General features: G+C 44.4%; 1 protein-coding gene across 1 annotated transcript in view; it reads right to left on the minus strand.

The window, feature by feature from the left end:
* Positions 1 to 22,693, minus strand: part of LOC135873945 (ubiquitin-conjugating enzyme E2 E2) — a 326,444-nt gene that overhangs the window by 270,687 nt on the left and 33,064 nt on the right. The window lies entirely within an intron of this gene.

The following is a 22,693-nucleotide window of genomic DNA, read 5'->3' on the forward strand; positions in this document are numbered from 1 at the left end:
AGAATTAGCAGGGTAATCCAGTCTGGAGTTGGAGACCTCAGTCTTGCAACTCAGGCATCCCTTGACCAAGCTTAAGCAGATCTGAGATACAGAATTAGGGCCCTAGAGTTCTTTTATAGATGTCTGGTGGGCTATTTCCTATTGATAGCCTCTTGACAGCAGGTATTCCTTGGGTGAAGCATTGTGGCTTTGAAGTAAAACCTCCAATTTCCTATGTGTACAGAGGCCATTAGTTGCATTTATCAGCATAAGGTAATTATCCATTAATCAGTTCATAGACAGTTTACTACAAACTTCAAAGAGAAATATAGACAATGATATTATTACACCCAAGAAGCATCTTAATGTTAATATCCCCTTTTGATCTCTGACTCAGTAGAATATAGTGACAGGAATCGTCTGGTTTCATATGCTGTATATTTATACCTGCCTACTGTATTTTTCACTCCATGCATCTGATGAAGTGGGTTATAGTCCATGAAAGCTTATGCCCAAATAAATGTGTTAGTCTCTTAGGCCTGGTCTACACTACCCCCCAAATTCGAACTAAGGTATGCAACTTCAGCTACGTTATCGACATACCTTAGTTCGAACTTACCGCGGTTCAGACGCGGTCCACACGCGGCAGGCAGGCTCCCCGTCGATCCGCGGTACTCCTCTCGCCGAGCTGGAGTACCGCAGTCGACGGCGAGCGCTTCCGGGATCGATTTATCGCGTCCAGACCAGACGCGATAAATCGAACCCAGAACTTCGATTCCCAGCCGCCGAACTAGCGGCTGGGTGTAGACCTGGCCTTAGGTGCCACAAGGACTCCTCGTTGTTTTTGCTGATACAGACTAACAAGGCTACCCCTCTGAAACTGGTTACATTGTTAACCTCTAACAAGATATAGGTAAACACAGACCAATACAATCACTATCTTCTTCCAATTCTCTAACAATACAAGTTAACATTTCAAAGTTCTAGTCTAATATGGCTTTGTTAGCTATTTATAAAGAATAGCCCTAATTACCATTTATATACTTTTCTAATACAGACGCCCCCCGACTTGCGCAATTGTTCCATTCCAGAAAGCCTTGCGTAACTCGAATTTTGTGTAAGTCGGAAACTTATACCGTACGTTATGCAAAAATTTCCGCAGCTCGAAAATCCTATTTCTGGCTTATGGAACTTTTTCTGTAAGTGCGAATTTGCGTAAGTCGGGTCTTGTGTAACCCGGGGAGCGTCTGTATGTCTTTAAAAGGTAGAATTTGGGTTATTTTGTCTGCAAGTTGCTTAATCCTTTCTGGCCCAGTGTCATACTTGTGCTAAATAGCAGAGGAGTGGCGCCTACAATTTGTCTTTGGCCTGGTCTACACTACACCTTTAATTCGGATTTAGTGGCTTTAATTCGAATTAACTCTGGAACCGTCCACACAACGAAGCCATTTAATTCGAATTAAAGGGCCCTTTAATTCGATTTCTGTACTCCACCCCGACGAGCGGAGTAGCGCCAAAATCGAATTTGTCAATTCGAATTAGCGTTAGTGTGGCCGCAATTCGATGTTATTGGCCTCCAGGAGCTATCCCACAGTGCACCATTGTGACCGCTCTGGCCAGCAATCTGAACTCGCATGCACTGGCCAGGTGGACAGGAAAAGCCCCGGGAACATTTGAATTTCATTTCCTGTTTGCACAGCGTGGAGAGCACAGGTGACCACAGAGAGCTCATCAGCACAGGTAACCATGCAGGCTGATAATCGAAAAAGAGCACCAGCATGGACCGTACAGGAGGTACTGGATTTGATCTCTATATGGGGAGAGGATTCAGTGCTAGCTGAACTGCGTTCGAAAAGACGAAATGCCAAAACTTATGAAAAAATTTCCAAGGGCATGATGGAGAGAGGCCACAATAGGGACACAGATCAGTGCCGCGTGAAAGTCAAGGAGCTCAGACAAGCCTATCAAAAAGCAAAGGAGGCAAACGGTCGCTCCGGGTCAGAGCCGCGGACATGCCGCTTCTACGCTGAGCTAAATGCATTTCTAGGGGGGGCCGCCACCACTACCCCACCTCTGACTGTGGATTCCGAGCTGGGGATAATCTCATCAGGTACACCTGATGATTCCATGGAAGGGGAAGAGGAGGAGGAGGAGGACGAGCTGGCAGAGAGCACCCAGCTCTCCGTTCTCCCCAACAGCCAGGAACTGTTTCTCACCCTGACTGAAGTACCCTCCCAAGCCTCCCAAGCCAGCACCCAAGACCATGACCCCATGGAAGGGACCTCAGGTGAGTTTACCTTTTAAAATATAAAACATGGTTTAAAAGCAAGCATTTTTAATGATTAATTTGCCCTGAGCACTTGGGATGCATTCGCAGCCAGTACAGCTACTGGAAAAGTCTGTTAACATGTCTGGGGATGGAGCGGAAATCCTCCAGGGACATCTCCATGAAGCTCTCCTGGAGGTACTCCAAAAGCCTTGCCACAAGGTTTCTGGGCAGTGCAGCCTTATTCCGTCCTCCATGGTAGGACACTTGACCACGCCATGCTAGTAGCAAGTAATCTGGTATCATTGCCTGACAGAGCCTGGCAGCGTATGGTCCCGGTGTTTGCTGGCATTCAAGCAACATCCGTTCTTTATCTTGCTGTGTAATCCTCAGGAGAGTGATATCGCTTAGGGTAACCTGGTTGAAATAAGGGAATTTAATTAAGGGGACTGAGGTGGCCGTTCCTACTGGGCTGTTTGCCTGTGGCTGAAAAGAAATCCTTCCCTGCATTTAGCCAAGTGCAAGGGGGGGGGGAGGATTGGCCCAGAGTTTTTCGCGTTTTGCTAGCAGGGATCTTCCCTGATACCAGCCACGCGGTGGGGGGAGGGATAAAGCACTCATCCCAGAGAATTCATGGCGGGTGCGGGGGGGGGTGTTAGTTTGGTTCCTGCAGGGATCTTCCCTGATACCAGCCACGCGGTGGGGGGAGGGATAAAGCACTCATCCCAGAGAATTCATGGCGGGTGGGGGGGGGGGTGTTAGTTTGGTTCCTGCAGGGATCTTCCCTGATACCAGCCACGCGGTGGGGGGAGGGATAAAGCACTCATCCCAGAGAATTCATGGCGGGTGGGGGGGGGGGTGTTAGTTTGGTTCCTGCAGGGATCTTCCCTGATACCAGCCACGCGGTGGGGGGAGGGATAAAGCACTCATCCCAGAGAATTCATGGCGGGTGGGGGGGGGGGGGTGTTAGTTTGGTTCCTGCAGGGATCTTCCCTGATACCAGCCACGCGGTGGGGGGAGGGATAAAGCACTCATCCCAGAGAATTGGATGGGGGGGGGGTGTTAACCTTCAGCAGCAGAAAACAAGCTAACAGGAAAACTGCAGCACAACGGGCTTTGCTTGGTATGTGGGAAAGCAGGGCGCAGAAGCCTAAAGACAGTGGCTTACCATGGCAGCATGCAAGGTGAATTCTGTTGCCCCGACCTGCGTCTGTGATGTCTAGCAGCAAAGCCACAGGCACTCAATATTAAGAGGCAAAATGCGACCTTGCACAGAAATCACATGTGCTATGTAATGTGAATAGTATACACCGTGAAAGAGTATAAGCATTGTTCTGAAAAATGTATCTTTTAAAAAAATTCTCTCCTTTTTTCACTCCCTCCAGCAGGTGCAAATGTTTCAAGCCTCCCTCCTCCTTCCCGAAGGCTATCCCAGATAAGGCGTCGTAAAAAAAAAACGAGAGAAGAGATGTTTTCCGAAATCATGCAATCCACCAGGAATGAAAGAGCTCATCTGAATGAGTGGAAGGAGACGGTTTGCAAGTATAGGAAAGAAGCCAGTGACCGTGAGGACAGGAGGGACCAACGTGAGGACATGAGGGACCAACGTGAGGACAGAAGGGACCAACGTGAGGAGAGGAGAGACGCTCGAGATGAGAGGTGGCGGCAGGAAGATCAGAGGAGTCGGGAAGCAACGCTGGGGCTGCTGCGTGAGCAAACAGACATGCTCCGGCGTCTGGTGGAGCTTCAGGAACGGCTGCTGGAGAACCGAGTGCCGCTACAGCCCCTGTATAACCCCCCTACCTCCTCACCATGTTCCATAGCCTCCACACCCAGACGTGTAAGAACACGGGGGGGGAGGCTCCATACACCCTCCCATTCCACCCCAGTGGACAGCCCAAGCAAAAGGCTGCCATTTTTTTAACCTTTTTTTACTGGGCTTTTCCTTCCCGCAGATCCTCCTCCCAAACCCCACTCAGGTTCTGTGCCGCTACAGCCCCTGTATAACCCCCCTACCTCCTCACCATTTTCCATAGCCTCCACACCCAGATGTGTAAGAACACGGGGGGGGGAGGCTCCGTACACCCTCCCATTCCACCCCAGTGGACAGCCCAAGCAAAAGGCTGCCATTTTCTTAACCTTTTTTTACTGGGCTTTTCCTTCCCGCTGATCCTCCTCCCAAACCCCACTCAGGTTCTCTCCCTCTTTTTCTAATCAATTCATAAAGAATAAATGATTTTTAAACAATGGTGACTTTATTTCCTTTGAAAGCAAGCTGGGGGAAGGGGGAGGGTGGGTTCCTTACAGAGAATGAGTCAATAAAGGGGGCGGGTTTTCAGGAAGGATAAACAAACATAAATTTCACACTGTAGCCTGGCCAGTCATGAAACTGGTTTTCAAAGCTTCCCTAATGCGCAGCGCTTCATCGTGTGCTCTTCTAATCGCCCTGGTGTCTGGCTGCGAGTAATCAGCAGCCAGGCGATTTGCCTCAGCCTCCCACCCTGCCATAAAGGTCTCCCCCTTGCTCTCACAGAGATTGTGAAGCACACAGCAAGCAGTAATAACAATGGGGATATTGGTTTGGCTGAGGTCTGAGCGAGTCAATAAGGATCGCCAGCGACCTTTTAAACGGCCAAATGCACATTCTACCACCATTCTGCACTTGCTCAGCCTGTAGTTGAACAACTCCTGACTCCTGTCCAGGCTGCCTGTGTATGGCTTCATGAGCCATGGCATTAAGGGGTAGGCTGGGTCCCCAAGAATAACAATTGGCATTTCAACATCCCCCACGGTTATTTTCTGGTCCGGAAAGTAAGTCCCTTGCTGCAGCCGTTTAAACAGATTGGTGTTCCTGAAGACGCGAGCGTCATGAACCCTTCCCGGCCAGCCCACATGGATGTTGGTGAAACGTCCCTTGTGATCCACAAGTGCTTGCAGCACCATTGAGAAGTACCCCTTGCGGTTTATGTACTGGGTACCCTGGTGCTCCGGTGCCAAGATAGGAATATGGGTTCCATCTATCGCCCCACCACAGTTAGGGAATCCCATTGCAGCAAAGCCATCCACTATGACCTGCACATTTCCCAGAGTCACTACCTTTCGTAGCAGCACCTCCGTGATTGCTTTGGCTACTTGCATCACAGCAGCCCCCACAGTAGATTTGCCCACTCCAAATTGATTCCCGACTGACCGGTAGCTGTCTGGCGTTGCAAGCTTCCACAGGGCTATCGCCACTCGCTTCTCAACTGTGAGGGCTGCTCTCATCTTGGTATTCTGGCGCTTCAGGGCAGGGGAAAGCAAGTCACAAAGTTCCATGAAAGTGCCCTTACGCATGCGAAAGTTTCTCAGCCACTGGGAATCGTCCCACACCTGCAACACTATGCGGTCCCACCAGTCTGTGCTTGTTTCCCGGGCCCAGAATCGGCGTTCCAAGCCTATAACCTGGCCCATTAACATCATAATCTCCAAAGCACCGGGGCCCGCGGTCTCAGAGAATTCTGTGTCCGTGTCCATGTCCTCATCACGCTGGTCGCTGCGCTGCAATCGCCGCCTCCTCCTCCTCCTCGCCTCTTTTTTCTGGTCCTGTGTAAGCATAAACTCCACGAGAAAGCGCGAGGTGTTTATAATGTTCAAGACTGCGTTCTGGAGCACAACGGGATCCATGCTTGATGCAGAATGGAGTCTGCAGAGTTCACTCAGGAAAAAAGGCGCGAAATGGTTGTCTGCCGTTGCTTTCAGGGAGGGAGGGGGAGGCTGTACCCAGAACTACCTGCGACAATGTTTTTGGCCCCATCATGCACTGGGGTCTCAACCCAGAATTCCAAGGGGGGTGGAGACTGCGGGAACTATGGGATAGCTATGTAAAAGCTACCCACAATGCAACGCTCTGGAAATCGATGCTACTATGGTAGCTTGGACGCAAACCACCGAATTAATGGTGCCTAGTGTGGCCGAATACATTCGATTTTACAAAATCGGTTTCCTAAATTCGAATTATATAAATTCGAATTAATCCTGTAGTGTAGACATACCCTTTGAGAAAGACAGTTGTTAAGGGCCACTAACTAGTGAATAGACGTGGACCAGACAGAATAATATGATGGCTGATGGATTTCAGGTCTCTCCGAGTTCTCTGCAGAGGGGTGGGCTTTGGATAGTGAAAAATCCCCACACAGCAGCACAAAGAAAACAGGTGTTAGTGCAGACCTTTTAAAAAACACAAAGGCTAAGAAGTTGAGGAATTCAGAGGGATTCCCAGAGACACATAGGAAGCTTCCTAGGAGAGATGGCATGCTTTCATAGCAGAGACGGAGGTCTTGTTTACCTACAGAATAGGCAAGGGGAAAAAAGCTAGATGACCTGGGAGAAAGTCTCACTTCATAATTTAGAGGAGAAGTCACGTACAGGCAGGGAAGGATCTTGACTCCTCAGAGGACTCTGATGTAAGCCCAGAGAATGCTCCAGAGTGGTGAGGAAACAGAAGCAGGAAAAACGCATGTAGGATTATTATTTTTGTCTGTATCTGTGTTTCTTCTGTGCGGAGTAATTTTGTTTAGAAACCTTTTCTAAGCCTTTCTTTTGCATCTGTTTGCTTCACTTTCCATTTGTCTCATGAATTAAACTGTAAACTCAGTGTACCCACAAGATGGAACTCTGGGGAAAAGTGTGCTTAAGCTAATGGGGAAATGGGCATTTTCATGTCAGCACTGGTCCTGGGGCCTAGGACAGCTGTTTCCATTAAAGGCGTAACAGACAAAGCCTGTGCCCAGGAAAGGCACCAGAGAGGCCAACAATGTGGGGGACGGAAGGGAAGAGAGAGAACGAGAACTACAACCTACTTAGTCCAAGGGAAGCTTAAGGGAACATGGGTCTAGCCACTGTAATCGAAATACAGTAGCCTGACGAGTGTGCAGCAAGTGGAGCTCTACCAGGGCTGTGTGCAACAGTTATATATTGCCTTTTTTATTTCTAGTTGCTGCCTTCACTATACCACTGAACCAAGAAGGGATTTTAGCTAAAGTTGTCCTCTTTTTTGACTTTTTGGCCATCTGATAAACTCTTCTTACTGAATGCCCATTTTTATTCAAACTTTTTCTAAGTTCTCTCCCAGTCAATTTTGCTCATGATTTTCCTCAGCTCTGAGAAGTTAGCCCTTTTGAAACACCATATAAATAAATAAATAAATAAATAAATAAATAAATAAATTTCAGTATGGGCAAATACAACCAGTTTTTATCAGGACATGATCAAGGTTAAGATTTTGTGTCAGGAATTTTTCCATCAAAGTCACAGAAAGGTCACGAGCAATAAACAAAAAATTCATGAAAGCCCACAACCTGTCTGTGTGTTGGTGGGGGTGGTGGGGCTGACCGCCGCTCCAGCCCCACTGTTTCAGGCCCAGGGGGCTGAGAGCTGCTCCAGCACCACTGCAGCGGAGGCGCTGAAGCCAAAAAAAGTCACGGAAGTCCATTAAAGTCACGGAATCCATGACCTCCGTGACAAAATCATATCCTTAGTCATGATCACTAGTCCCTAGCCAACCACTAACTTTCAGTCCAATGATTAAATCACCTTTATCCAGGGAGGTCCAACACAGAGTTATGCCACCAAACATTACTCTTTCAGCCAAATATTAAAGGATCCTGACAAGATCTAACCCTACCTCAAAAGGGGGGGGGAGGGGAAAAGGAATATGTGAAGATTTTCAACTGCATAGATTTTGGCAGTTTTGTGGTAATTGATCAAGAACACCAGTTTTGAACAGCATGCCCCAGACCTAATTTTAGAAAAGAATTGGATAGACCTGGCAGGCCTATGACTTTTTCCATTTACAACAATTAGTACAGACTACTTTGCTGCATCTCTCTGTTTAGTACTGGTTCTTCTCTCCACCACTTATGCTGTATTGCCATTTCTAACTCCATTTCTTCCTTTGAACGATACAAAGTCAATGCACAATTTGTAAAAATTGGCCAGTTGTAGCTATTGTATTATGAAACCTGAAGAAAGCTATGAAATATACCTTTGATACACATTGGACTCAAAATGCTAATGAAAATGTCTTTATAGTAGGCTTGGTTCACCTTTTCTCAGTATTGCAAATTTGTATTATGTAAGCTCAAAGCAATCTGGAGCAAGCTACCAGATGGTGCTCATTACACCTCTACAACAGTCATTTATTCAACCAAAAGTTCTATTATTTCTTTATAGCATCTCAGCATAAATGGCTACTAAAATTAGACATTACCAGTACTCATTAGGATAAGAAAAATGTAAGTATATATTTAAGTACTCACATGAATATCCCCACTAGATCACTGCTGTAGTTGGGCAGCCTCACATCACTATGGTACCGTGTTATTTACTAATCATCTCTGCATGTTTTCCCTTTGAAACATTGTTCTAATGCTGAGCTATAACAAACAAACCATGTATGGTTGATTATGCTACTGCACTAACAATTATAAGTTGGCCCTTTTCCATTTCGTTTGTTAAAAACTTCATTAGTAAAGCTACTAAAGCCATACAGAGTGTTAAAGCTTTACAAGTTTGTATGAAAATGTTTAGCAGTACAAAAAAAAACTCTAAAATTTTGAACTCCTTGGCTGCAGGAGTATATCACAAATGAATTAAATTAGCTGAGGAAAGACACAGAAGATAATAGACTAAGTCACTAATAAATTGCCTTCCTACGAAGCTCAACTTCACTAGCAAGCTAGACAATAGATTACAGGAAAGTATTTTTTGTTAAAAAGTCTGTACAAAACATGTTTACATTAACTAGTGATTTATCTTTAATTTCTGAAATCTTAAAACTGTTCTAGAATTTTCCCCTTTACATACTTTGTGAAAGTATATTGGGCCACATTCACGCTTGGTGTAATTCCACTGGATTCACTGCAGTTACACCAGGTTTGATGTTGGCCCAATCAGGACATCACTTTTACATTTCTAACAAAAAAATCACCCTTGATTGACAATTTTCTTGCTGCTGCTAATATTTCAGACATACAAACAAAAGCCTTCATGTGAATAAAGTCATTGTGGTTGCGTGGAAGGGAAACAGCTGCATGAGTAGCTAAGTACAGCCACCACCACTTCAAAATAAATCAAATCAGCAATTCCCAAGGCTAAGAAAGACCCCTGCAGCATTATAATTTTCATACCGAGACAAAAAATAAACCTTCCAGACTGGCAGCAAGAGGAACAAAGCTGCTGCATCCTTTTAAATTAAAATACTTTAAGAGGAAGAACTACTTGATAAAGTTTTAATTTGAAGGTCCTAGGCTACAGAGGATCTATAAGTTTAGGGCAATCAATTCCAGACTGACAAACAGTACAACTGCACTCTGGCTATACACCACCAAGAAGTCAAAACAGTCATACCCAATCACTCAGAATGCTGTGCAGTTACCAAGGTTACAGGAAACCAACCCAATATAATGGAGAGTATTTTAGTTTATATATATATATATATATATATATATATATATATATATATATATATATATATATATATATATATATATATATATAGTTTTGATATATGTTTGGTTGTTTATAGTATGTTTTAACAGTGATATAGTGTTTTGGTTCTAGAATCAAAAAAAGTGAACTTCACAATGAGTGTGTGAAATATACATAAAGAACGCAAAATAATCCAAGTGATTTGCAAGTTTTAGCATAAATTATAAAAATCATTAATGAGTCAGTGAGGTTTGTTCACACTATGAGAAGAGAATCATGTATAATGGAATAGTATAACTGCTAAAAGCAGGCATAGACATGATAAAGAAACTAGTTTTTGTTGCCATAAGGAACTGAAGCTTGAAGCAACCACTTCCCCTGAGGTCATTCTGGCAGAATCCCATTTCCTGTAGCACTATGAATGTTTGGCATATTACTACAATGTCCATTAAAAATATTTATACACAGTGGTAACTTAATTGTCTAGTTAAAAGAAAAAAGTAAAAATAAAATGTAGATATTTTGGTTGTATATATATGCACACACCATATTTTGAGTTCATCTACATACTACCTGAATAACTACTTATCCTCCTTAGCTGAGCTGAGCATGGATTGACAGACTGTGCTTCACTCCTCAGAGTGACAATTAACCTTGATACCAGTCTGCAAAGTGCTCTGTAGTGGCAACAGAATAAAATCATCATCATCATCATCATCATCTAAAATCAAAGATTCTACTGAAATTGAGCTAGCTGTCACCCTTCAGCTATTTGGGATTCAGTAAGGTGCAGTATTCTACACCCACTGTGTTGTGTGCTTGTGAAGCTGTACATCTGGCTCCCTGAAACTATTACATACAAATGCAAAGCACTCAAAATTAGTGTGTTTTATTAATCAAATCTCTCTCGTGGAGCTTCATAACACAGTAAGTCATTATACTTGAGACCTGCATTCAAGTATGATTTATACTGAAACATTTTCTGGGTGAAATGTGATTTTCAAGTTGACTGTGTTCCTTCAATGGAGATGCGTGCATAAATTGCATTAGTTTCCCCACCCATACTACTACTTATGGCTAACTGATTTTGTTTCTGGAATGTTACGTTTCAAATTGATAATCTTGCATTTCAGTTGTGCGCGACAAAACTCAAAATAAGCTTCTTGTATCAGTACCTATACACTGGGGCGACAGATTCTTTGGGAATGTACACAGGCAAACAGGATTAGATAGTTCTGCCCATAATTTAAACTCTATATTCAAAAGGTGCTTTTTCCTCTTACAGCTAGGTAGGCAAAGAAAGAAAACGGAGTCATCTTCTCTAAAAATTTCCCATCTTTAAATTTGCAATGACAAATGATTGTGAAAATGTTTACAACCATTTCCGACATGACAATTCATTTTTGTGATATGTGCATTGTGTGTCAAAGTGTTTTACTACAGACAGGACATTCCTATGTATAAGATGTGGCACTGAAGCGAGCCCTCTTTTAGAAATATTTTTGAAAACAGATTTGTTTTGTTGTGGATAAAATAAAACCTAATATAAATAAGACAATCAGCTAATTATGTTTTCCAGAGCTAGCTACTTCCTTTGAGGCAAGCTGTGGCAAACCCTACACAAGTACCCCAGGATTAGGGTTACCATTCGTCCGGATTCCCCCGCACATGTCCGGCTTTTCTGAGTTAAAAATAGTGTCCGGGGGGAATTTGTAAATGTCCGGACTTCCCCCCCCCCCCCCATGCAGAGCGCGCGTGGCTGACAGGGCAGCCGGCCGGATGGTGCCACTTGCACTGGGCTCCGGCAGCCAGAGAGAGCCCCTCCTCCGCTTCCCCATCCTCTCCCCATGCAGCTGAGATCACTCACTCCCTCCCTCCCTGCATTCGCAGATCGCTGGACCTTTGGGCCTCCAGCAGTCTGGAGCTCCTCCCCCTGCCCAACGTGCCGCTCAGCAGCACTCTGCGAGGGCAGGAACCAGGCTATGCGCTCTGTGGGGGAGCGCGGCAGCGTGTCGGGCTGCATGTGGAGCCCGACACACTGTTCGGAGCGGCACGGTAAGGGGACCAGGGGGTCGGAGAAGGGGCAGGGAGGTTCTGGAGGGGGCAGTTAAGAGACAGGGAGCAGGGTTGGATGGGTTGGGAGTTTGGGGGGGCTGTCTGGGGGTTGGGGGTGTAAGGTTTTGGGCAGTCAGGGGACAGGTAGGGTCCTAGGGAGGCAGTTAGGGTGGGGGGGGTCTCAGGAGGGGGCATTTAGGGGACAAGGAACAGGGAGGCTTAGGTGGGGGTGGGGTTCTGGAGGGCAGTTAGGAGCAGGGGTCCCAGGAGGGGGCAGTCAGGGGACAGGGAGCAGAGGGGTTTAGATGGGTCGGGAGTTTTGGGGGAGGGCTGTCGGGGGGGTGGTTGGATGGGGCATGGGAGTCCCTGGTGTCTGTCTGGGGGTGGGGGTGTGGATAAGGGTTGGGGCAGTCAGGGGACAGGTAGGGGGTAGGGTCCTAGGGGGCCAGTTAGGATGGGGGGAGGGTCTCAGGAGGGGGCAGTCAGGGGACAGGTAGGGGATAGGGTCCTAGGGGGCCAGTTAGGATGGGGGGAAGGTCTCAGGAGGGGGAAGTCAGGGGACAAGGAGCAGGGAGGCTCTCTTAATGGCTCTCCATGCGTCTCTGGACCCTCTCAGCTGTCGGGCTTGGACGGAAACATTGCCTGAGGGTAGTGAGAGAATGGGTTATCGGTGAGGTGGGGGTGGGCATGAGCCCGGTCAATAGGGGCAACCCCTACCAAGATCTGAGCCTTTTCTCACACGCCCGTTAGAGCTCGACATTATGCTGTTTGGGACCCCTCTTTGAGGAAAGCCTCTGGATTGCAAGTCCAACCGCTACCTCCTCGTGGTGAGAGTCGGTAACTGGCTTGGATAGCCAGGCGGATTGCGGAGGACGAACCCACATCCCACATTCAGTGGGGTGTGGGACGGGGTTGGGCAGCCCCATATGGTGCCACATGGATGCCCCCCTGGTAAGGGTAGCCTCCCCCAGGTACGGGTTGACTCCCCCTGGTAAGGGTTAGATTCCCCCTGGTAAGGGTAGTCTCCCCCAGGCACGGGTTAGTTTCCCCCTGGAAAGGGTAAGTTTCCCCCAGGTACGGGTTAGTTTCCCCCTGGAAAGGGTTAGTTTCCCCCTGGAAAGGGTAAATCTTTTAGCTATGGAAAAAAGTAATTTATATTTTTATACCGGATTGGCGCTGGACCGGGTTAATAACGCCCCCGCTGTTGGCTTTGATGCCCCGGCTGACAGTGTTAAATATATTAGGGGTGTGATTAGGGTCGCTGGACCAATGGATAAAATGGTGCGGACTATAATGAAGTCTCATGAGCATGAGAGTGAGAATCAAGTCCTCCCAGTGGAGCATGGAGAGGAGGTAGAGGAGACTGTTTGTGATGATCATGGTGAGGAGATTTTATCTATCTTACCGATGGTTTTTACAAGGGACACTTTTAATGATTTAACTATGGAAAGTTTTAATCCAGATTTTAAGTATTTAAGTACATTTGATGATCCATATGTTAGCGAATCGGGATATCTTAATGCTCATTTAGTTAATGGGTCTAGTTTATTAAATAGTTTTAGACCAAGTACTGATTTTAATAGGGATCGTAATAAGGATCTTAACAGTACTGGTAGTAATATAAATATATTAGAAAGTAGTTCGTGGAAGGATGGGGTTTTTTATTTAGAGTATCCCGTTGATAGTTTTAATTGTCCAATATGTCCCCAGATATTACCAACATTTGGTAAATGGGCCAAACACATTAATGTGGTTCATAAAAGTAAAGCCATACGAGTTGTATGTAGTAAATGTGGAAAATCTTCTCAATATCATAATATAGCTTGCCACTACCCCAAGTGCATACCCAAGAAGGCGGATACCCCAATGAAGAGCCATACGTGCTCAGTCTGTGGGCTTGGTTTTCATACTAGATCTGGATTGAGTCAACACTGTAGACATAGACACCCTGCTGTGAGGAATGAGCAAAGAAAAGAAGATATGGCTGCTAAAAGTAAGATCAAAGAGGGATCGACTAGATCTCGTATATGGACCAAAGATGAGGTTGCGCAGCTTATACAGTTGGAAAGGAAATATATTGGGAAAAGGAATATAAATAAATGTATTGAGAGCGAGATGAGGACCAAAACGAATAAACAAATATCAGATAAAAGACGAGAATTAGCAAAGAAGAAGTTAGTGGTAACAGGAGATAGGGAGGAAGTGACTGAGGTAGAGGACATTAGAGTAAATATATTAGAAATTCTGCTCCCAAGAGAGAGGATTTTCCCACTAAAAGGACATCCAGAAGTGGATTTAGTGGAGAAAATATGTAAACGGGGAAAACAAAGTAGGGAGGGAAGAGAAATAATAAATAGTTTAGGGGAAATTGAAGGATTATTAAAGGAGGATTTAACAAAAGCTCTCGGATGGGCAATGTTGGAAAAATTATGTTATTCATTAGTAGAGGGAAAGGACCCTAGAAATGAAAGTCAAATAGAGTTGAGGCATAAAGGAAAAGGGAAGATGAGAAAGGAGGGGAGAAGGAAGCAATTTAATGCAATTAGGAGATATGCTACAAAGAAAGCTAAGTATAAATTCTATCAACAATTATTTGATAAGGATAGAAGAAGATTGACTCGCATTATAATGGGAGAGCCAGATAAGGCTAAGTGTGCTATCCCTATGAAAGAAATTGAGGAATACTATGTGAATATTTTGGGAACAATTGGACATGGTAATATGATAGGGTGGCCATCATCCACAGAGAATGCGGATAATGATATATTAATGAGTCCGATCTCTGTGGATGAGATTAGAATAGCTTTAAGAGAAATAAGAAAAGATAGTGCTCCTGGCCCAGATAAAGTAAAAGTGAGCAATTTGTGGGATATTTTTAATTTAGACTCCTTAATACTTACAAAAATTTTTAATATATGGTTTCTAAATAGACAGGTACCAGATGAATTTAAGAAAAATAGAACGATTTTAATACCAAAGACACAAGATGAGGAGGAAATGAAGAAGTTAACATCTTGGAGACCATTGACAATTGGGTCAGTTTGGATTAGAATCTATACCAAAATATTAGCAAAAAGACTGGTGGAAACAGTTAAGATATGTAGTAGACAAAAAGGGTTTATATCCGCCCCTGGGTGTGAGGAAAATATTGCTATATTAGATAATTTGATTAAAGGGGCTAAACGAAATGGGAATGAAATTGCAATAGTGTTCGTAGATCTGGCTAAAGCTTTTGATTCTGTGGGACACGGACATATAATAGCCGGGTTGAGAAGATTTGGTATAGATGAACATTTTATAGATATTATTAGGGACCTTTATGATAATTGCACAACTAGGGTATGGGTGGGTGATGAAGTTACTGAGTCTATTTTAATTAGGAGGGGGGTCAAGCAGGGTGACCCGTTGTCCCCAATTTTGTTTAATATTGCTATGGATCCCCTTTTAACTAGATTAGAAGTAGAAGGAAGTGGTTTTTATGTTAAGGGCAATGGTGTCACGTCATTGGCTTTTGCCGATGATGTGGCAATTTTAAGTAGCTCATATAAAGGAATGATTAAAAATTTGGGTATCTTAGAGGAGTTTTGTAAAAATACTAATCTCTCTGTTAATGTGAAGAAAACGAAAGGCTTTCATATTTTAACTAAACATAAAACCTATGTAGTTAATCCTAAGGATAATTGGCAGATAGGGTCAGAGGAGATTGAATATGTTCAACCAGGGGATTTTGAAAAATATTTAGGAGCTAGAATAGATCCCTGGATAGGTGTAGGGGGACCGGTACTTAAAGAAAAATTGAAAGATTGGAGTGAGAATTTAATTAAGGCCCCATTAAAACCGGCCCAAAAAATATTAATTTTACAGACATATATTTTACCGAAGCTATTTTATAATCTTCTTTTAATAGAACCCCCTTTTAATCTTTTAGACGATCTTGATGTGTTAGTTAGAAAAATAGTTAAAGAGATTTTACATTTACCTCAGTGTACCACAGATGGGATATTTTATTCTAGAGGTAGGGATGGTGGTTTAGCTCTCACTAAGTTTAGTGTGCAAATCCCAAATATGTTAATTCGTAATTGGAGGAGACATATTGTCTCGAGAGATGATTGGATGGACCTATCTTATCTATATGCAGGAGAAAATCTTGTGGATAAAATATTGTCATTTAGTGCAGTAACATCTCATCCCAAGAAATGGAGGGAAGAGGAATTTTTAAGATGGTCGGAACTGAGATGTCAGGGAATAGGGATAAAATATTTTAAAAATGATTTAATTAGTAATTCGATTTTTAGAAACTCTAGTAAAGTTAAATCGTCAGCGTATATCGCAGCATTGCAGCTTAGGGCAAATATTTATCCTACTAGGGAGACATTAGCAAGAGGAAGAGGAGGTGTGAATGCTCTTTGTAGATGGTGCGGTAAAGTGCGGGAGACTGTTCCCCATATCTCAGGACAATGTTATAAGACTAAGAATGCTAGGATAAAAAGGCATAATAGAGTAGTGTCTGCAGTTGTAGATAAGGTTGGTAAATTAGGGTGGAAGGCAATGATCGAGCCCCATTTGAGAAATAGTAAGGGTGAGTTAAGAAAGCCGGATATTATATTTATAAAAGGAGATACAGCAGTGGTGGTTGATGTTACAGTGCGATGGGAGGATAATGCCGGAAGTTTGGAACAAGCCCACAGTGAGAAGGTGGCTTATTATCTTGAGTTAGAGGAAGAAATTAAAAACTTAACGGGAGGTAAAAATATTCACTTCTTTGGTTTTGTGCTTGGGGCGCGTGGCAAGTGGAGTGAAGGTAATAATGATTTGTTACAATTATTGGGAATGGACAGAAGTAAAAATTTTAAGGAGAGTATATGTAGACTTGTTTTATATTCCACTATTGGTATGATGGCTATATTCAGTGACAGGTAAAGATCCCGGAGTTTCCATTCCGTGTATCTTGCCAAAACTAAATTTTAGCTATTTTGGTTTCCATGCTCTAAATTTTCAAATTTTTAATATTGTTTTGAACATTAATTTATTTAGTGTTATTTAATATCTGTCCTTCAATAGAATGGTTTTAATTATATAATAAATACTTATTAATGGATGAAATTCCAATTTAAATTATTAGTTTATTTTTTTTTTTAATTACTGGATGTGGATGCGGACTGGCCGCGTACAATAACCAGGAAAGGGCAGGTAGTCACGCCTGTACATAAATAGGGGGTGGAGTCCTGGGGGGCAGTTAGGTAGGGTTTTCCCCAGACATGTCCGGCTTTTTGGTCCTCAAATCCCCGTCCGGGGGGGAATTGCCAAAAAGCCGAACATGTCCAGGAAAATAGCTTTGCCGACATCCCTGCCCCAGTCCCCTGCTTACCTTGCGGCTCCTGCAGGCTGCGAGCTGCAGGCGGATTCCCCCGCGGCGGCTGCTGCTGCTCCCCCCAGACACCTCAGCTCTGTGTAGCTGAAGAGCCGAGCTGCCCAAGCGCTACCGGCTTCACGGTTTGCCGGGCAGCCCTCCGACCTCCAGACCCTGCGCCCCCAGCCGGGCGCTTCCCCAGTGCAGCTGGAGCCCGGGAGGGGAAGCGCCCAGCTGGGGGCGCAGGGTCTGGAGGTCTGGGGGCTGCCCGGCAAACCGTGAAGCCGGTAGCGCTCGAGCAGCTGTTTCGCGGCTGGGAGGGAGGAGGGGGAATGCGGGGCACTCAGGGGAGGGGGCGGAGTTGGGGCGGGGCCAGGGCCCCGTGGAGTGTTCTCTTTTTTTAATGAGGAAATATGGAAACCCTACCCAGGATAGGGAAAGGCAGGATGAAGAACCTGCTTTTCCCCACACAGATGCCAGCAACAAAGTGACTTGAGTTCAGAACTTTTGCTCTGGAGTAGCATCAGTGGTGGCTTAGAGCCAGGGTTCCTTACACCTCAACCAGCCAGCAGAACTGCACTTTCATAGAGGACAGCATATGCTGCTTTTTTTTCTTGGCTGACAGAGGTGCACCATGTACTCACAAGAGGAGTTTTGACTGAAATGAAACAGTATTTGTCCCAGGGAACTCTTGCTGCAGCAAGATGCCCCTGCGCCATTCCAGCACAGATCATGGCTAAAGCTTTATATAGTATTCGAACGGTAACAGTCAGCCACTTTATTCAATAAATCTAATTGTGACTTGTCAGACATTTTAGAGAACACAACAGGCACTATTTTTGAAACACCAGTAACTACCAATTTTAATTTGACTAATAAATCTGTGTAAATTTACATGGTCAAATTTAGACTTAATTAACTGCATTAACAGTTCTCCCACCCCAATAATATTTAACCAATGCCATCCACTGTTAATAAATTAATACAATGGTAATTAATATTAAGAAAAGTTAAATGAGCATGTAGAACAAGTATTAAACATTTATTTACAGTGAGTCTCTCTCAAAACTGCTGTATATATTCCATCGATCCATTTTTAAATGCTACAGAAAATCACCTAGTTAAATGGAACACAGTCATTTAGTACATTTAAGAAGCCAGTATTATTGTATTGCATTTTGTAGTATTCCCAGACCCAAACTATGCTAATGTGGCATTAAGGTTGAAAGCAGATGTCAGCCTGTAATATCAGTCCCACTGAAAACAGAAGAGAGCAGCCATTTTGGGTATGTCTACACTGCAATGTAAGCCCAGGGTTAGTGGGATACAAGTCAGCGGACCCTTGGTTAGAGAACTCAGGACTTGACCGTCTTCACTGATTGTCAACCCTAGGTTAAGAATTTTCTACCCTGCGGTCAAACCCAGGGCTCTGGCATCCACACTGCAGCATACAGACCCAACTCAAACCAACCATATCCCAGACTTCCTAGCACCCTCCTGAAAATGTGGCCATTCTAGCCTTTTGACTGTGGTGCAGCATGGGAAAACTCAACTGCCCATCCTGCACATTATGGGAAGTTTGAACAGACAGCCAATACATCCTGCCGAGCACTAATTTTGGTCTGCACGCTCCCCTCCCAGCAATATGGAAGCACCATATGAACAACTTATCTTGCTTGCGCTTTCACTTCTGTTTAGAGAAATGGGTAGAGCTTCTGTAAGACGCTGGTGGACTTTTCAGCGATGTTTTCTGACCCACCAAAAGCACTTGACAGAGCTTATGACTGAGGAAAGAGGAGGAGGATGACGACGACAATGACACAGACATGGGAGACTCAAACTGGTTGATGCTGCTCATGACACTCTGCATAACCGCTGATGCCCTCAACGTAGACCGGCACTTCTGGAGCAGGGCTACAAGCACAGACTGGATGGAACAATTTCATCTTGCAAACCTGGGAAGGCCAGCAGTGGGTCCAGAACTTTAGCATGAAGAAAGCTGCATTTCTGAAGTTTTGTGAACAGCTTGCCCCTACCCTCCAGCATAAACACCTGCATGAGGACAGCCCTGCTTGACCAAAAGTGAGTTCCTATAACCGTCTGGAAGCTGGCTACCCCAGACTGTCACAGTTTGGTGCTGGAAATCTGACTGCCTCAGAAACCTTCAGCACCACTTTTACCACAGTCAGAAATGTGGATTATCCCAAAGTAGTGGATATAAAAGATATTCCTGAAATAATTGCTGGCTTTGAGAGAATAGGGCAGACATGGGCAAACTACAGCCCACGGGACACATCCAGCCCGGCCCCTGAGCTCCCAGCCGGGGAGCCTAGTCCCCGGCCCCTTCCCCGCTGACCCCCGCTGGGGGGCACTCAGGGAGGAGGGGGCAGTTGGATGGGGCAGAGGTTGGGGGGGCGGTCAGGGGCAGGAATATGGATAGGGGTCAGGAGGGCAGTCAGGGGAGAGGGAGTGGGGGGGTTGGATAAGGGGGTGGGATCCCGGGGGGCAGTTAGGGGCAGGGGGTCCCAGGAGGGGATGGTCAGGGGACGAGGAGCAGAGGGCTGTTGGATAGGGGTGGGAGTCCCGGGGGGGGGCTGTCAGGGGGTGGGGGTGTGGAATGGGGTCGGGACAGTCAGGGGACAGGGAGCAGGGGGGTTGGCTGGGGATGGGAGTCCCCAGAGGGGGCAGTCAGGGGACAAGGAGCGGGGGGTTGGATGGGTTGGGAGTTCTGAGGGGGGCAGTCAGGGGGTGAAAAGTGGGAGGGGTTGGATAGGGGGCAGGGGCCAGGCTGTTGGGGGAGGCACAGCCTTCCCTACCCGGCCCTCCATACAGTAGCGCAACCCCGATGTGGCCCTCAGGCCAAAGAGGTTGCCCACCCCTGGAATAGGGCTTCCCAACTGCACTTAGGCCACTGATGGGACTCACCTGCCCAGAGTCTGCCCTCCTCAAGGAGCTCTTGAGAACATAACCAAAAAGGGTACTGCTCTGTTGTTATGCTGGCCCTTGTGGACCATAGAGGTTAATTTATGAATGTCCACATGGGCTGCATTGGGAAAATTCACGATACCAGGGTTTTTTGCCAATCGGAAACCTACATTCATGGACAGGCTAGGACTATTCTCAAGAAATGACATTGTCAAAAATGGAGTTACTGTCCCCACCATTATTCTGGGGGACCCTGCTTACCCTCTTTTGCCTTGGCTTATGAAATCTTACCCTGAAGATGAGACGGCAAAAGAAGGTTTAATTACACTATAAGCAGGCGTAGAATGGTTGTTGGATGTGCTCTTGGCAGATTGAAATCCCATGGGAGATGTCTACAGACCCACTTGGATTCCAGTGTCATCAATGCTGTGCATAAAGATTGTGAAGAGCACAGCAAACCACAATAATGCAAAGCCAGAGGTGAGTCATTTCCCCATGAATGGAACCATGGCCATGAGGGACTGCTGAACTGGTACACTCGGTCAGAAAGTGCACCTACCAGAGCTGGAGCTGGATGCACCCAGTCAATAGAAGGCAGTTTCCCAGAAGAACAATGTTTTTCAGCCTCTGCTGATGGAGAAACTTTTAGTTATGAAGAATAATGGAAAGAATGATCATTATTCCTTAAAACTTATTTTAAAGTGCCACAGACCTACTGCACCAGTTCTACTTAAGAGTTGCCTCTGCAAGTTTGTATAAAAAGACAATGCCTAAACTGAGGTTACCCCGAACAAAAAGGTCTGATACAGAGTTCTAAGTTTCTTTAGGGACCTATTAAAATTTAACTCAAACCAAATAATGAATTTACTTGCAAATTCTCAAGTTCATTCAGTATTCAAATAGTAACTGTTGCTGTTCTGAAAATATACTTTTTCCTTACATAAAAGTAGCGGAATCCCCTGATTTAAGTGCAAAACTCATCTTAATCTAAACTAGGGAGCCATGATCTGTGCCTCCATAATATTTACAGTATTAAGAGCCAAGAGTGTTCAGAAAGCATGTCATCACTCATCTGTAGCATTCACTACTGTCACAGTAAGGATCTCAAGTTAATAAAGGCCACATAAATAGTGCTTTGTGCACAGCAGACATTAAATTATGTATTTAATGATAGATTCCCCCCTCACCCCCAAAATAGAAACAATTGGCTCATTACCCGTTTGTTAATGTTAATCAGAGGAAACTTCAGTTTCTGGCATAAATTTAACTACAGTATCAGAGGTAATATTTAAGACACATCATGCCATACCACACAAACAAGAGCTGCCATATGTGAGGCATTGCTAAGCATGGTTTCTATTAAGATAGCTGATATACAGTAACTGGCTCCTTGCCAACCAACATGGAAGTGTTTAAAGAGGCCTGTTTAATCCAATTCTACAGCTTTGAAACAAAAATAAATTAAAGCGCTGTAAGAACTGTTAGCGTGAAAAATTAAAGGCACATAAACGAGTGAAAAAATTGTCAGAGTAAGTGAATATAAAGATTATTTCAAGGAGATATCTTAACTGTAATTAGCAACATTTGGTATGTGTTAAGATGTGATTCAAAGCTGTGGCCAATTAGATACCCCCAAAATCTTGTAACAAAGCTGCAAATGTGTAAGTACAGCACAAATAAATATTACTGCACATCAGTTTAGACAAGGAAAACCGTAATAAGATCTGATTCATATTTAATTTCTGAGATACTGAAAAGTATACATCTATTAGTTCATGAAATTCTTGTTTCTGAACTGCCACTTTTCTTCCAAAGCATTATGGAAAATAGGTGATACATTCTTACTATTACTGTAAACACATGTTTAACATATTCCAGGAATAATAAAAAAGTTATAGCATTGTCTTAGGGATGCTATGGTTGAATATAGTGCCTAGTTTTCTGATTTTAAAAATAAAATGTTTAGGGATTTATAACTGCAATAAAAATTACTTTGGTACTGAAGCTTGGTATGCAAAGGTCTGAGCAGGAGGAGGAAAATGTTTTTTACATTTTCATAAAAAGTCAGGTTTCCTTCATTTTATGACTGACAGGTGCAAAAAACACACCCATTCATTCACATATGCACACACAAAATTATTTCAGATGTTCTTGTAGGCTTTTCCTAGAAAGAAAAGGATTTTAAAATATGAAATTAAGCACACAGTTCAAACTCTGCTCTCAGACATACACGTGTGGTCCAACTGAATTTGGGGCAGAATTTGGCCCTTGCAGTGCGGTTCCGTGCAGTGCTATAATAGGCACAGAACAGAAATCAAGACCTAGTAGGTGAGGAGCAGAGGCATCTTTAAGCCACCTTTGCACCCTCCAAGTGGGGGCTGGTCTAGGGGCTGTAGTGGCCCCCAGCATAATTTAGCACAATTTGTTTTCATGTTTGTTCTGAGAAAGGATATGAACCAATATCCATAGATGAAAGGTACTGACTGGCCCTAATAAGACAGATAGAGTGAAAAACTATTTTTCCTAGCTTATCATAACAAGAGTGCAAGTCTAATAATGTCAAAGGAGGTGCCCTATCATAGCTATATAGAGTGAATTTGGACAATGCTACTAAAAAAAAAGCTATGGGAAGAGGGTTTTTTCATCCCTTA

Source organism: Emys orbicularis, chromosome 2 (genome assembly GCF_028017835.1).
Source record: "Emys orbicularis isolate rEmyOrb1 chromosome 2, rEmyOrb1.hap1, whole genome shotgun sequence".
In the NCBI taxonomy this organism is placed as follows: Eukaryota; Metazoa; Chordata; order Testudines; family Emydidae; genus Emys; species Emys orbicularis.